Source organism: Sipha flava, unplaced genomic scaffold (genome assembly GCF_003268045.1).
Source record: "Sipha flava isolate LNK unplaced genomic scaffold, YSA_version1 71_pilon_pilon, whole genome shotgun sequence".
Taxonomy (NCBI): Eukaryota; Metazoa; Arthropoda; class Insecta; order Hemiptera; family Aphididae; genus Sipha; species Sipha flava.
The window spans coordinates 19,993-36,344 of NW_020273611.1; the positions used below are offsets into that span (position 1 = coordinate 19,993).

The window sequence follows — 16,352 nt, forward strand, 5'->3', positions numbered from 1 at the left end:
TCAACAAATATATGCAAAAAAATAGTTAATTTTAATTAAAAAATCGTATATATTCTTTTGAATGTGTATTTAAAATTACTTTATTACAAAAAACACAGTTTATTAACTGTGTTAAAAAAAAAATTTTTTTCGATCTATTAAAGTTAAATTTTTTATAGGTTAAGCATTTTAATTATCAAGATGACACTATAAAATAATAATTTTACTGATATTTTCAAATTTGAAGGACTTTCGACGACCCAACAAGAAATTTTTTTAGACTGAAAATGACACAATTAACAGCAATGATTAATAATTTATAGTAATATGGAAATTTTTAATATTATACTTATAATTTATAAAATATATGTTACTTAATCTAGAAACAATCGATATATGCATTTATATGCTCAAAAATATCAAATATGCAAAAATATGCAATATAAGTTTGCATATTTGCAATCGAGATTACAAGAATCGAATTTATGTCATATTAGGGTTTAATTTTGGTTACGCAAAAAAAATATGCCAAGTCATAAACATTCGGGCTTTAGTTATGACATAACGATAGAATAGTACAGGTATGGTACAAGGGGCATGGAAGCAATGGCCCCCTCAAATCTCAAAAAAAAAAAAAAAATGCTGGCGTAAATTATTATAAGTATATAATATGTATAGTAGGTAGTACAATTAATTTAAACTTAATCTTCAATTGAATAATATCAAAACTTACACAAGAAGAACATTAAATTATTTTCATAACATATTTCTATATCAAAGATATAATATTTTATAAATATATTCATTAGCCCTAAGCACAATTAAAGATATTATCATGTCTAAATGTATAAATATTACCGTAGGATAGAATATTATTGATACATTCATAATGATAATTGATAATCTCAAATTATGACTTTGTAGGTATTGTATATGTAGTAGATACCAAGTACCATAGTACATTGATTTGACTTTATATTATGATGAATATTATCTATAAATCATTATTACCAGGATTTGGATTTAATATAATTGAAAACTATTGAAATACGCACTATAATATCACCAATAACACCTTAAATTGTACCCTAAAAATATAAAAAAAAAAGAAAAGAAATGTAAATCAAAATTAAATTAAATTTATTATCTTTTACTGACAGTTTATTTTATTTTTTGAATTATTATCTATAATATAATCTTATGAATTAATAAATTTATAAAAAAAATAAAATCACCTTCTATTAATAATTAAAAAAAATTGTGATAAAAAACAAAAATGTAAGAATTTTTCATATTATACATAAATTAATACTATTTTCAGTCAATATAAGTATTATTTATAGTAAATACTTTGGCAATATTTGGTATTTGTAGTTACTTGCTATACCACCAGATCAGTATACTTGTACAATATTATTTGTCCTTGATACCATTTCCAAGGATTGGTGATAAATGTGACACAAGTCAAAAGAACGGCCAAAATACTTAGTGATTCTACAATTGGTTAAAATAGTAAGATATTAGTATGTTGAATTTGGATCAGAGGTATCAACATTAGTATTATAAAAAAAAAATATATATATAAAAAAATAAAGCACGACACATTAAAAATATTTATGTAAAATTGTATTATTAAAAAATTAAATTAAAACTAATGTTTGATAAAAAAAAACTGTAAATTTGGTAGAAAATTATCATTTGAGTACTTAGAATTCAATTAAAAAATATATACATTGAAAAAATAAAAATTTGAAAAATTATAAAGTTTAAATATTGGGTAAATTATGAGTAAATTTAAAATTTCGTTAAAAGTTAATATATTTATTAGCTATAAATAGGAAGGGACAAGTTCCCCTTTTGCTAACTAGTACTGTCTTTGTCATTTATCATGGTCCAATAAATATTTGACTAAATTATGTTAAATCATAATTTTAAAATAATTTATTATTTAGCAATTGTTTTTGTCACACATAGATTAGGAACACTTTAATTATTAATTTATACTTCTGTTGCATACCGTCAATACAACAGTTCAGATGATGAATGTGTAAGAGGATAATTTCAAATAATTACTCAATTTAAGTTAAATTGTTATTTATTGAAATATTTATAAGTACAAAGTATTCATTTAATTCAATAATCAGACTGGCATGAAGGTTCTTGCTAGGATTGGACTAAAACACATCTCTTCATTGGCCTGTTCGGGACTATCTTATATACCCCGTAGATGTGTGTGAATCTGTGTCACTCTATTTCCAGGAACCACATTGGCCATTCTGGTCTTTTTATGTACTATATCCTTAAATGGTTTACCTTGTAACATGTGCATTAGTTTTATTATCCTACAACCTTTTGACTACTGTAATCGTGCTATTGGTATTTCTATATATTAATTATATAGAGTTGTTATGATACTCTTAACACATTTTTGTGAAAATATGGTCTTCCCATGTAATAGCACTCGTAAGGACCTACATTTATGTATGTCCATAACACTTAACACAAATAAAAATTTTAAATTAATTAACTCATTAAAAATTAAATTTATAATATAATATAAAAAAATTATATATTAAAATATAAATAAATAAATAAATAAATAAATGCTTAGCCCTAATTATTATTATATTTATAATGTACAACTGATTTATAATTAAAAATTAAAAATCAGGTATACACAAAATAAATTATTATTATTTTTAAAGTTGTGATTTTATTGACTTTATAGGTATATACCTAATACTGCATTTTTAATTTGATAATGGTTGTAAATTACAAATATAATAGCACTTCAGGCTAAGTCTTTATTTATTTATATATTAATATTTTTAATTATACGATAATACAATTTTAATGAAAATAGTCATAAAAAAAACACTTATTGAAATATTTCAAGTTTTTAGACAAACAAAATAAATGATATTGATTATCATCTCTCTAACTAAATTCTATGAATATAGGTTTACTTTGTAAATACCTAATTTACTATTTAGCTTCAATTCATAAAAAATTATTTTATATTTAAACATTATTAAATTCATCTTTTTTTTTTTTATGAAAAAATGTATATAAGTACATTATTTGTTCACTTTTTGATAGGTTAATTTGAGTAGGTATATAAACCGAATGAGTCAATTAGGTAAAAGACCTTAAAGAAAAAAAAAATATACATATTCTTTCATCAAAAATAAATATAATCTATATATTTACAAAGATTAAACATATAAACAAAAAAATAATACTTTCTTTTTTATGACAGTAGATTCCAGTTTGGCAAGATAGTTTAAATTGTTAGCGAATTGTCCCTAAAACAAACATTAAAGCATACAAATATATTTAAAATATCAAGTAAGTGAATTACCAATTTAAGTGCATTTTAAGTCAAATGTTAAAACAATCATCCTATAATTAGAATGTTTACTACTTTATGAATAGGTCACAGAATAAACTTACAAAAGTTTAATGTTCCCAACCGATTTGTTTCTAGAAAACATCTTACAATGATCAGCAAATACTAACTGAAAGTTAGTCAGTTCTATGCATCAATATTTTTCAGTTTCAAAATTTCTAATAATAAAAAAAAGTTTCCAGTTGTTAAACATTAACGTTATTATAAAACAATTATCACTGAACTACTAAGTGCCAATTTTATAATCGTGAAAAATACATTACTTACAGTTTGATGATAGAAGTGCTAGCATATATGCGTACACATATGTGCTACGTGAAAGAAATTCAATTCAAATTTCGGTCATAACAAAGAATTTTTGCACTTTTGAATGTTTCAAAACATAAAAGATATGGTTATCATCAGTAGTAACGCAGGAATTATCATGTCTGGTGATACCTAATCATTAACAAAATTTAAAGATTATTACAAGGATAGTCGATGAGTTGAGAAATAACTGAATGATTGTTAGTACCTACTTAGTATGACAACGATCGTGATAGTATCGTTTAGTTAATTTGGACAATCGTGATCTGAACGTACGGTTTTTGCACCCAGGCCGTGACGGGTTTGGAAACGGTGAAACGGGAGACATAAGTCAACGGGTTAATGTCAAACTTGTGAATACTGTCGTCACAGCGATTACGTTGTGTACGTGTTCTCCGACGTCTTAAGTTAGGTTACATTGATCACGGAATAGTAGATACATCTCTGGTATACATGGTGTTGGGTACGAATGTATTGCGTATTCAATCGATGGTAACACACGCACGATGTAGAGCTGATATCAGATTCTTGGTAACACGATGTATTTGCGGAGATTTTCGTTTCCGTTGCTGTAAAGTTGTGATAATAATTAATAACAGAACATCAAAGTTAAGTCGACATCGGAGATGTATAAAACGATAAAATAGGTATATATTATATTATTTTACACTTACGTTGTTATTGATCATAATGGATACCGCGTTAATTTTATCATATTCGAATAATGTTCGTAATTATTATTGTCAACTGACGGCCGTTATCAACACTAAATTACTAAACGATACGGTTTATCAATGATTAATATCGTAATTTATCTTCAATTAAATTGTAATGGATGCATACAATTAATATACAAACTAAACTAACCTATACTTATAAACGTATATGTTTGGTAGTAATTAATAATTATGCGTAAACATTTGTGCGATACAAGTATCATACCCAAAATAATTACAACTATTTTCCAGATAACTTTTATACATCCGTATTTAGATATGGTGTATCTAACATGTATATATATATATATATAGGTAATATAATTATATTTGTGCACAGATTAATAAATTACCAATGTAGGTAAGTATATAATTGTTATAGAAGACGTAAAATATTTGTTGTATATTGAGCTGAACAAACATAATGTATTTGTTTAAATTCGTTTAATGTCGTCTGTTGTTCAATTGTTGTGTATTGCAAATAAAACTTTCGAGCCTAGTTAATAAATAGGTACTGACACGGTTTTCTAATAAAGTTTATTGTGTTTTTTTCTTTCTATCTAAAAGATAACGATTATTCAATGAATATTATTACAAATAAACTGTTAAAGAGTTTATAATTTAATAATATTTTATTCGGTCACAATTATTTTAAAATTATTATAAACATTAGTTTAACATAGAATTAAAACTTATTTATCTTGAATGTTTTTAAAGTTTAACCATAAAAAACAATAATGTCTTGTACATTGTACGACTTGATACGATGTCAAGTCGAAATATTAAATGGCTTAAAATATGGATTGATTTTTTGATTTATTGAGTAAGTAACAATAAGTAACTTTATTTTTTAAACTATTAGAATATGATTAATGAACATGAACTATACGGACACAAACATTTTGAATATATTTATGAAAATAAACTATTATAATATTAGGCACAGTATGATAAGAGATCTATTCGTATTACTTACCTACTGTTAATATCATTATACAATATAACATTTATTAATATTTAAAATATTTTAGAGTTAAAAGCTAACTACTATTTCATAATTTTTTACATAGGCGTTGTTGTGCCGGCGCTTATTAAATAATAAAATTAATAATAAGTGGAGCCTTCACGATATTGAGGTAGGCAACTTAAAATGACACACTACCTCAGCGTATTCAAATAAAATAATATAATAATGAGTAATAAATAATAATAAATAGTTGGTGGCAGTTACTTTATTGCAATAATTTAAATATCAAATTGCCTATAAGGCTTAATAAAATATATAATCAAAAATAGGAATATCAATGCCTGTTTGGCACAACAATGCAAATAAATAAATATTATAAAATATAACAGTATAAATATGACAAATGTCTGTTTAGCACAACAATAAAATAGAGTATAAATAAAATGACAAATGCCTGACTGGCTATAAAATACAAAATGACAGAATAATAATATGCCTGAATGGCTACCAAATTAAATAATAGTATTGACTTAATAAGACCCGTCGGTTATACAAACACAAATCATCGGTCGAACAAAACTCATATAACAGTTAAGACACACACCTGATTTTACACCCACGCTACGGCACTAGAGCCTGTAGGTATATCAAAATTTTATAATAAAACAAGTTGACCCTGCGTACGTACGAATGTGTGCCAACAATTGTTCACGAAGACTTCACAACAATGAAATAATGAATTCAGCGGGAACAGAACCACAAGGTACACCAAAACACGTTGAATCACAGACGATTAAAATCAACAATTCATAACAACGTGGTTTGGAATAAAATGTCTACGGACGTTCGAAAAACTTGACATAAAAATTAATGATGATGTGCACACCACGAAGACACATAGATGAGAGTGAGACGGTACCGGTGACATTCACCATGAAGGCTATGGCCGCCGGACACCATAATGATAAAAATTTTAAAGATAAAACGCCTCAGTGCCACTACACAAAACTGAAAAACACACGAAATTAATGAAACTTTGTGGCACTGAGAGCATGAATTTAACTTTTACTAAAACATAACCGACAATTTCGACACGTTCTGTCCTCCTTCGTCTTTATCGTTTTGAGTGAGAAGAACAGCCACCTTGATTGCTGGACGCTTGAACTCAGACCCAGACGAATTCCGTAACGTGAAAGCTTGCACAATTCCATTAGGACCAGGATGAACCTTGGTAACATGAACTAGGTCCCAATGCAGTGGTGGGTTGTTGTCATTCTTCAAAATTGCTAAGTATCCTACTTCAATGTTTCGAGTGAATTTGGTCCACTTGCCACGTCGTGACCTAATTGTGACAAATACTCAAAATACCAACGTTTCCAGAAGCTCTTTGCTTGTGCTTGCATGAATTTGAATCGATGTAGACGGTTCTGTGGTATGTCTGTATAATCTGGTTCAGGTGGGAGCTGTAATGGACCACCAACCAGAAAATGGCTGGCTGTCAAAACATTGAAATCAGAAGAATCGCTTGACAGTGACGTTAATGGTCGTGAATTCAACGCTTCTTCTATACTGTATAATAATGTGGTAGTCTAATCAAACGTCATCATAACACCTTTAAAAAACACGCAACAAATGTTTATTGGCTGACTTGATCGCAGCTTCCCAAATTTCACCAAAATGAGGGGCAGATGGTGGTATGAAATACCAGATAATGCTTTGGCTGTTTAAGAAGTTGTGTACTTTGACACTCTTTTGGCATTCCTGAATATGAGTTTGCAGGATTTAATCTGCGCCGACAAAGTTGGTATCATTATCGCTGAACAATTCTCGACATTGTCCACGGTGAGCCATAAACCTGGATAAGGTGCTAATGAAATCTTGTGCTGACAATAAAAACATGGAATAACGACAACATTTTCATGCGATGATAACAGCGTGATTACGTACCCGGCCGGTCGCACACGGAGGCTTATCGCCACCGTCGACAATGACTATGGATACGCAACGCACCGCAACACGCCACTGCGAATGAATATAATTGGCACTTAGTTGTGTAATAAGACGATTTATTTTTATATAGAAGACCTACAAAAGAAACAAGAATTAAAACCTTATTGTGAAAAATAGTATTCGTCTTTATTTCACAAAATATTTGTTTACGCGTGTCATGAATATTAAATTTATAAATAATGTATCAGAAAAAGGATTAATTATTTATTTATTTAAAAAAAATTATATATACAGTTATACAATATAAAAATTGTATAAATATGTACGAGTACATTTCTTGAGTCAAAAAAATGTATTTTATATGTTACGGCAAAAGTCCAAAATTGGATAATAAACCCATTACCCGGATAATGTGCACATTAGCAAAATTCGGACTTTAGTTGTGAATAAAAACTTTTAGGAAATGGATTATATACAGGTACATTACCCGTATCAAAAGCCATCGTGTTATGGCTACTTTAGGCTCTAGCCTCTTTCACACAGTCCGTTTTTTTTAACGGCAACGGAAACGGATTGGGTAAAAATAGAAAACGGAGAGATAAGAAACAGTTTTTTATTCTAGTTATTCACACTATCCGTTTTAATCAACGGACAAATAACCCACCGGTCCGTTAATGGACAACTCGACGGATTGCCTCGATATATTTCCGTCGTTGGAACGTTTTTAAAACGGACTGTTTATTAAGACTATATTAATAGATATAACATTTCACACTTTCCAATTTTGTGTCCGATAATTTTTATCCGGTACCCGTTTAAGTTTAGTAAAGTTTAGTTTTTATTTTCATCCGATCCGTTACCGTTGCCATTAAGGGCATTACAAACGGTCGATTATTTCAACTAAAACATAACTATCTTTTGTCAATCATACCGATGGATTGAATAATGCGATAAGATTTTTGAAAACTGTTTTAAATTCTTTATAATGTGTACTTTAGATCGATCGGATCAATTTTTAAAATTTTGATCGCTAAAATCTAATAATACAGGATACTCTATGGTTTGAATATTTTAAAAATTACGAAATTTTAAATGTTGATTGTTCCAAGTTAAAATAAAAAAAAAACTTGAAATGTGGTCCGATCGATCTTATGTAGACAAAATAAAGAATTCAAATCATTTTTTAAAAATCTTATCGCATAACTAGGTTGAAGGGTAGGATTGACAAAAAGTACATACTTTTAGCACAATAAAACTTACGTTCTGGATTGTTCACGCGTGCGACGCGGTGTCGGTAACTTGTACGTGCGCGTGCGGAAGATCAATTAGTGTTATCCAATTTTATATCGTACTTCAAAATAAACGTACCATAAAAACGATTTACCCTTCCACAAAACCGCATGTATTTATTGATACTAAAATTTATATTCAATAATGAAAACAACTATATTTTATAAAATATATATATATAAACTACATATATATATATATATAAACATTTCGGGGGGGGGGGGGGGTTCAGACATCCTGGACCCCCCAGAGACGGCCATGTGGGTGGGTTTCGACAAAATTTACTTGTTATTGTTGATACTGACATGTGGGAACTTATTTTTATTATTATTACTTTACTTATCTAAACTTCGTTTTTTTTAGTCTGATGTTATAGTTTTTTCTATACTAAGGTTTCTTTGGAATTTAACCATGCTCTGAAAAGTTATAAAAATATTAGAAATATAATATCCGATAATGGTTAGTGAGAATTTAGTTGCCTGATATTATAGAGCCAATTAGCTACTTAGATTTTACGTACACGAATTGCTTGATTTACACAATGGTTTTAACGACTAACGATTATATTTTAAAACTTTTTCTAATTTCACGTATATTTATGGACATAATAGTTTTTTTTTTTTTTTTTGAGGGTACATAGAAAGAGTAATAGTAGTTTTGGGTAATTAAGTTTTAATATTATAATACCTAACTTAAACTAATTGAAATAAATTATCTCTTTTGCAAACAAATTATAAATACAATGTTAATTGGCACCTTCGTTTAATATTCCTTGAATATTACTTCCATAAAGTTCATATATTTAAGTTATTTCTTTGTTCTACCAAAAAAAAAAAAAAAAAATAGTAATATGTATAATATTTTTTATACCATATTATTTATGTATTTTTCATTATTTTTATTATTTATCTGATATGCAGAATTGTTTTCTTCACTCTTTGTCCCACTATTTTACAATAAGGTTTTGAAATCTTCTTCTGACAATACATTATTTATAGTTTTTGGTGGAAAAATAGACGTTTATAATGCAATTTTGATATCACTTGATATAGTGAACTTTTTATACCACTGTTATTTCATCCATCCATCAATGGCTAATTTACTAAACTATGATTTTAAATTTTGAGTGTTTACTTTTTTTTTATTGAAAGGTTTTTTATTATTAGATTAACATAATATTATTCACAAACTATTAATAAAATTACAAAAATTACTTACTGCTTTAAGCTAAGTTTTTGATGATATATATTATGTGAAGTTATATTACACTTAAAATTAAATTATTTTACATATGATAAATAATAAATAAAGATATATATATAGTAAATAAAAATATTATAATATAGATTTAGTACTATAAAATTATATATATATTGATTTATTTCACTAAACAAGAAATGATTTTTGGTTGACTTGCAGACACCTCATGACCAGAACGGATCCTGACCAATGCCTCACTCGCGGAAAAAGTTTCTTGGTTAAACATATAATTTGCAACTGCTTGAAATACAGAGACACCGAGGACAGTGTGGAAATAGACGACAACCTTCAATAAGCAGTAGGTCCCGATCTAGATAACGTCAACAAAATTATAACATTTTTAAAATTAACAATTTAATATAATTCTCTATGTAATCTTCTATACCTCCCACAAATTTGTAAATTAACCTTTGTATACAAAAGCCAATAATCCTTGTTATTGTGGCTTAAAATAAAAATAAAATTTTTTTTTATTTAATTTGGCATAATTAAAATTAATAAGTTTATCCAACTTTATCTAATTAGTGTTACGTGCCAACCGTTTGATCCGTTAATTCAGTTACAACGTCTCAGTCAACGCTTGTGTGGAAGTGTAGTCAGGAATAATTAAGACTTCTTTTTAAAATAATTAAATTTATTTAACTTATAAAAATTATTCTAACTACAAATTTTGTAAATATTCTAGTGATAGAAATTATTTAAGTCCTAACAATTGTACTTATAAAATAATTGGAAATATTTCTAAGTCCAGACCATAACATACACTGACGTGAAGGTGCTCAGTGCAGCATAGACAAGACTCGTCTGATTTGCCCTTGTTTTCGGGTCCCTTTTATATGTGATATTGTATGTGTGTGTGTAAAATCCCAAGTGTGTGTGTGTAAATGAATAAGATAATAAAATAAGATAATTCCTATAAATTGTGAGTGTGTGTGTGCGTTAATGATAATAAAATATGATAATTTCTTATTGATTTTGCATGTGTGTGTATTACATAATTACTGATGCAGGGATACAGGATGTGGTCAACCACCCACGTATCTGTGACTCCAATATTCATATTCTTATTTAAACAGATAACCATGTGAACGATTTAACTTATTCACACGCCCAGTTTCGATGTTCATGAGAACCTCTTATAATGTGTGTTTTTATATTATGTGACTACGCAATACGCGACATTAGTATGAATAATGTACGTATTATTCAGAGAAGAATTTGTACCGAAGCCATATTTCAGACATTAGCCGTTACATATATAGTCGGTGTGGCGTTGTAGATTCTAGTAAATGATACATTATATTGTTGAACAAATGTTATTTCATTTATCAACAAATAATGTTCAAAGAGTTAGAGTTTTGAGCACAGATAATTTATAATTTATATAAATTATATTACTATAATAATAGTATAATAACTATAATATCTATAATTATAATACATAGAAATATATAATCAAAAACATGCTAAAGAGTGATACGTAAATATACGTATCAAAAATGTATTAGATTGATTCTAAAAAATTTAATATTGCCATTACTCATTACCTTGATCATTTTTTAATCTTCATGATTTGTTTCACGTATTCTTTGTGTTTTCATACAAAATCTTATCTGAATTGATCGGCGAACACACAGAACGGGGGTTTTTTTTTACAACGAAATTGGGTAATTTTATATTTGACAATTGATTATTATTAAAATTTAAATTTAAAATTACAAATTAAAATAAGGTATTGCCTATCGGTTTTAAGATATATTAATTTGGTAAATAAAAAAAAAACATTTATTCTACAAAAACTATATTTACAAATATTTTAGCGCACAGAAATTTATATTTTGTTTATATACCAAGCTGTCAATGCGTTTGTTGGTTATACAATATACAATTATACAAAGGAAAACGCGTGAACATTTTCAACTTTATAAAAACTACCGCCTTCCGAAAGTTACACACTATAGGTAATGCCTATGAATACACAACCAAAATATAATAAATTGATGTGTACCACAACCTTCTAATGTATTACATGAAGTGTATATATAATATTAGGTATACAGAGTGTTGGATATAGACCGTACATTTTAATTTTATCTGAAATAAGAATCCAAACCCATTGATCACTCTGTATACTAGTGTATAATCGAATACAATAATAATAATAATAATATATGCGTTGTAACATTCAGAAGTTTCGGGAATTTCGACGAGAAAAAACTCTTTTCGCCGCTCTCTCTCGTTGAACTCTTTCGCCCCACCGAAGACGTGTACCTCCATACTGATTTCTATGTTTTCCAACGTTTATTATACAAATGAGTTTCAGATATCCATTCGTCACAGAAACGCTCCATTATCGCCGTCGACCTTATGTACGTCATCCCACATGGGCATATTCTGGTATTACATGATCTCTGAAGTCTGATAAATATATACACACCGTGTGTTTTTAAAAAGTCGATAATAAATACGCAAACGTTATTACAATATGTGCAACACACGCGACACGACAATGGTACCTACACCCGAATAGTTTAATATTACTTGTATAAATATTGTCATGTTTTCCGTCATCCGTGTAAACACTATAGCCGAGAATTATTAAGTAAAGGAACTTATTTGAGGGATAGAAAAATGCAAAATATCGAATTGTATAATAAGTTAATAAGGGTAATGACTAGGACAAGGGACTTCATGCTCTGAGAAACCTTAAAATATGTGTGCATTTAGGCCCTTTTAAAAAATTATCAAATATGCAAATATACTAAAATATGCTCTTAATTTTATTATTCATTAAAAAAACCAAAAATTACAAATTTATTTTTTAATTATGATTATTTATTATTTTTATTCTTCTTTTTAATTTAATTTTATTCTTTGAGATCGCCTTTAAAAAAAAACAAAATAAAAATTTCAATCATAAATACATACTATGTTTATGATTTAATGATTTTTAAAATCTTACTAAATAAATTGCATCATGTGGCTACAATTTTTCAAATATTTTTAAATATAAATGAGTAACGATTGTTGGCTAATACATTTTTATACCTCGAAAACGAATGATCTACAACAACAAATATTTTTGGAACAACTTTATTGTAGATACTTTAGGTTGTTGATTTACAAGTCACCAAGATATTCCATCGAATTATCAGTTTCTTTTAAAATATTAGACATTTTTTCAATTATATTAAATCTTTCATTTTTTATAAATAGCTTTTTCATTTTCTCCTTGTAAACTTTGTAATTTTTTTTGATAGTTTTCAAGGTGGAAATAAACTCAAATTATGTTTTTTATGACCCACAAATAATTGGGAAAACACTGTAGATAATTTATCTAATAATTTATATTTTATTATTTTATTTTACTTATTTCAATTTCTAGAAAATTCTTAGGTATCTATCTATAGTACATATAAAATATCATAATCTATGTAACATATTGTTTTAAATTTATTTTAAATAAAATATATACTTATATCGAAAAAGGAACTGAATATGCAAAATAAAAATGCTCACTTTAAATTCCTAATACTATGAAATAATGAAACAAATTTCTATATTACTTAGCTATGTTTTGAATAATTAATGAAAATCATGAAAAATCTTGTAAGTTATTAGCCCTAGCAATGACCAATAAAAGTTTTTGCGAAAAAAAACAATTATTTAATTCAAGATGACGACAGATGGTGTAATCAGAATCTTTAATACATCGTCAGTCTTTTCAGCAAAATGTGTTTCTTCAAAGTTCAAAATTTGATGGAAAATGAAATAATAAATTATTTACATCAATCCTAATTATTTTATATTAATTTATATCTATTTATTTATAAATCACCGAATTTATCAAGTAAATATGTTAATAAATAATCGATGAGTATATTTACAGTCGATTATCAATTATTATGATATAAGATTATTTAATTTCGTATTAATTATTATTTCTATTTTATTTTTTAGAGTTTAAAATTTTTTTTAAAACTAACTATTCACATTATATCGTTTTTTCAGAATTAATAAATACTGAAGTTTTAGCTTTTGGCTTTTATATAAGCCATCAAAGAAAAAGTCAATAATACAATATGATACAGGTATACAATAAAATAGTAATCGTTAATCAAGGATGGAATCGATTATTACTATTTTTTATGTATCAGTAATTCTCGTTAAAAATTTAGGACTTACAAGTTCTCTTTAGTACCATAGAATACTAGAATTTAAAATTGTGGGTACCTATCTAGATTTTTTTAGTTATATTTTTAGGGAGAATTTTTTTTATTAAATTTTTTTATAGTCTTTAAAAAATAAAACCTATTAAATATTTTTCTTTAAACACTTATTTATAACTGTTTGATGATATCAAAAATAAAATTTTACATTTGATAATGCATATTATAGTAACTATAAAGGAAAATTAAAATTTTAATACGTAATAGTTACTTAAGTTTCTGTATAATATTTGTCATCAACTTTTTAATGACGATAATGACCGTACAATCTCGTATTCTTTTCATTATTTTAGGTCAAGTAGGCATAGAAATAAAGAGGTGGTATTTAAGCTGAAGCTCCCTCCCATGAGCCTTAGGTACTTAAAATATTTAAAAAATTACTTTAACTTTTAATTTATATTTTAAAGTAAGGAGAAGCAATACTATACTTATAACCAGGGCTCGGGACTTATAGCAATTAAAATCATTAAAGCAAACGCTTAAAAACATCATTTTAAGCACTAAAATAAGCATTTTAAAATTTAAGATTAAGCAAGAATATTTATTAAAAAAAAAAAAAAAAACTATAGAATTCTAATGAAAAATTATACAAAATAAAAATAAATCTACATTTTCAAGACTTTAAGGGTTTTATGGATTTTCTAAGGGATTTTTCAGAAAAATAAAATGTTAACTGTTCTCTTTGTTCTTGATCATTCTGACGTTTGACACTCAGTTCTATTTTCAGCGTTGGAATATCTTTGTTAACTATACAACTATACAACGGCGACGAACTATATAACAACGTAGATAAGATAAGAATAATTTTTTTTAAATTTGAATTCTATCAAAAATGATTTTTCAGAAGAAAATTATTATTATTAATATTATTATTAATCGGTAACATTATTATTATTTTACGGGCAAAGTATACAATTTGGGCATTTTATACATTGTCCAGATAGTATATAAAATGCCCTTCGTATATTGGGAAATATAGATAACAGATGATATGATTTAGGTAATGAAATATGATAAATCAATGAATAATGAAATGTATTTATATTATTGATTAATTCATCTCAGTAGATATAATTGATTGCACCACCAATCCTTTCTTGACTGTGCTTCCTTTTCTTTTACATGATTCGCAACTATTTAAGTATAGCATAATCATATCTCTGGTGATATTTTTATATTTTGTATTTACCTCATATTCCATACTGTTTCGTCCACCATGTCCAATCGATAAATGAACCTTATGTATAACATCAAATAACTCTTTATTATGTACATAATATTTAATTTCGTTGATTTCAGATACTGGTACAATTAACTCATTCATTTACATTTACATCAGAAACTTTTAACACGTCATATTTTTTTTTAAAAGTTTATAATTATTCGGTTTCTTTTTCTTTGAATTGTTTTTTAATTGATTTTTATGTAAAATTAATTGATCAAATTTAACTTGATAAAAAATGAAGTATTTGAACCTTTTTTTTAACAAATTGTTTAAATCTTCATTAAACCTTCCCATATTCGAATAAGTAGTTAAGTAAGCATTGAATGAATTAACCTGCACTATACAAACGATTCACGGTTACTAAATAGTTCATTTTTGAGATTAGGTAAAAGGCCGACTGCACGATAATCACTACAACTTCATATAATATAATTTATAAATCAGTAAATATAGTAATAATATATTATGTCACGTACACGCGTATAATTTGTGGAAAAACGGACATCCCCATTGTAAAAATACGATAAGAACAAAAAAACTAGTTACAGATAATAATTTGAATTTATTTTAATTATGTTTTACGATTTATCATATTTTATTAAATCATATCATCCGTTATCTATATTGCCCAAATTGTATATTTTGCCCGTAACATGTATATTGGTAACATGGAGATGAAATTTTAATTCAAAAAGTAGACTAATAGTAAAAAGGTTAAAAAAATTAAAATTAAAATTGAAGTAAAAACTCATTTAGGCTACTAGTGTCCGAAAAGAATCGCACGACTAAGATAGCATTGCTTGAAGACACACAGAGTGTCACGTCTACTTTCCGACCGAAAGATCAAACTTGTGGTTTTAATCTATGATAGATGAAGATTAGACAATGTACCAATAAATCAATTATTCAATAAGAGTTCATTGGGCGAGTGCGCGTCATCAACATTTTGTCGAGACGGTAAAAATTTTCCAAAAACACGAATATTCCCAGACAGCACTCTGTAAACATAATATACGTTACG

The 16,352-nt window shown here is 26.9% G+C and overlaps 1 long non-coding RNA gene across 2 annotated transcripts; it reads right to left on the reverse strand.

Moving 5' to 3' along the window:
- Positions 1-3,152: 3,152 nt before the first annotated feature.
- Positions 3,153-4,499, reverse strand: LOC112692225. 2 transcript variants are annotated; one of them, XR_003149396.1, is made up of 5 exons: positions 4,369-4,499; positions 3,907-4,263; positions 3,656-3,826; positions 3,433-3,546; positions 3,153-3,284 (listed from the first exon to the last, which is right to left on the reverse strand). It is a non-coding gene; the product is annotated as an uncharacterized LOC112692225 (long non-coding RNA). The 2 variants fall into 2 exon arrangements; XR_003149395.1 differs by having other exon boundaries at positions 3,903-4,263.
- Positions 4,500-16,352: the final 11,853 nt, after the last annotated feature.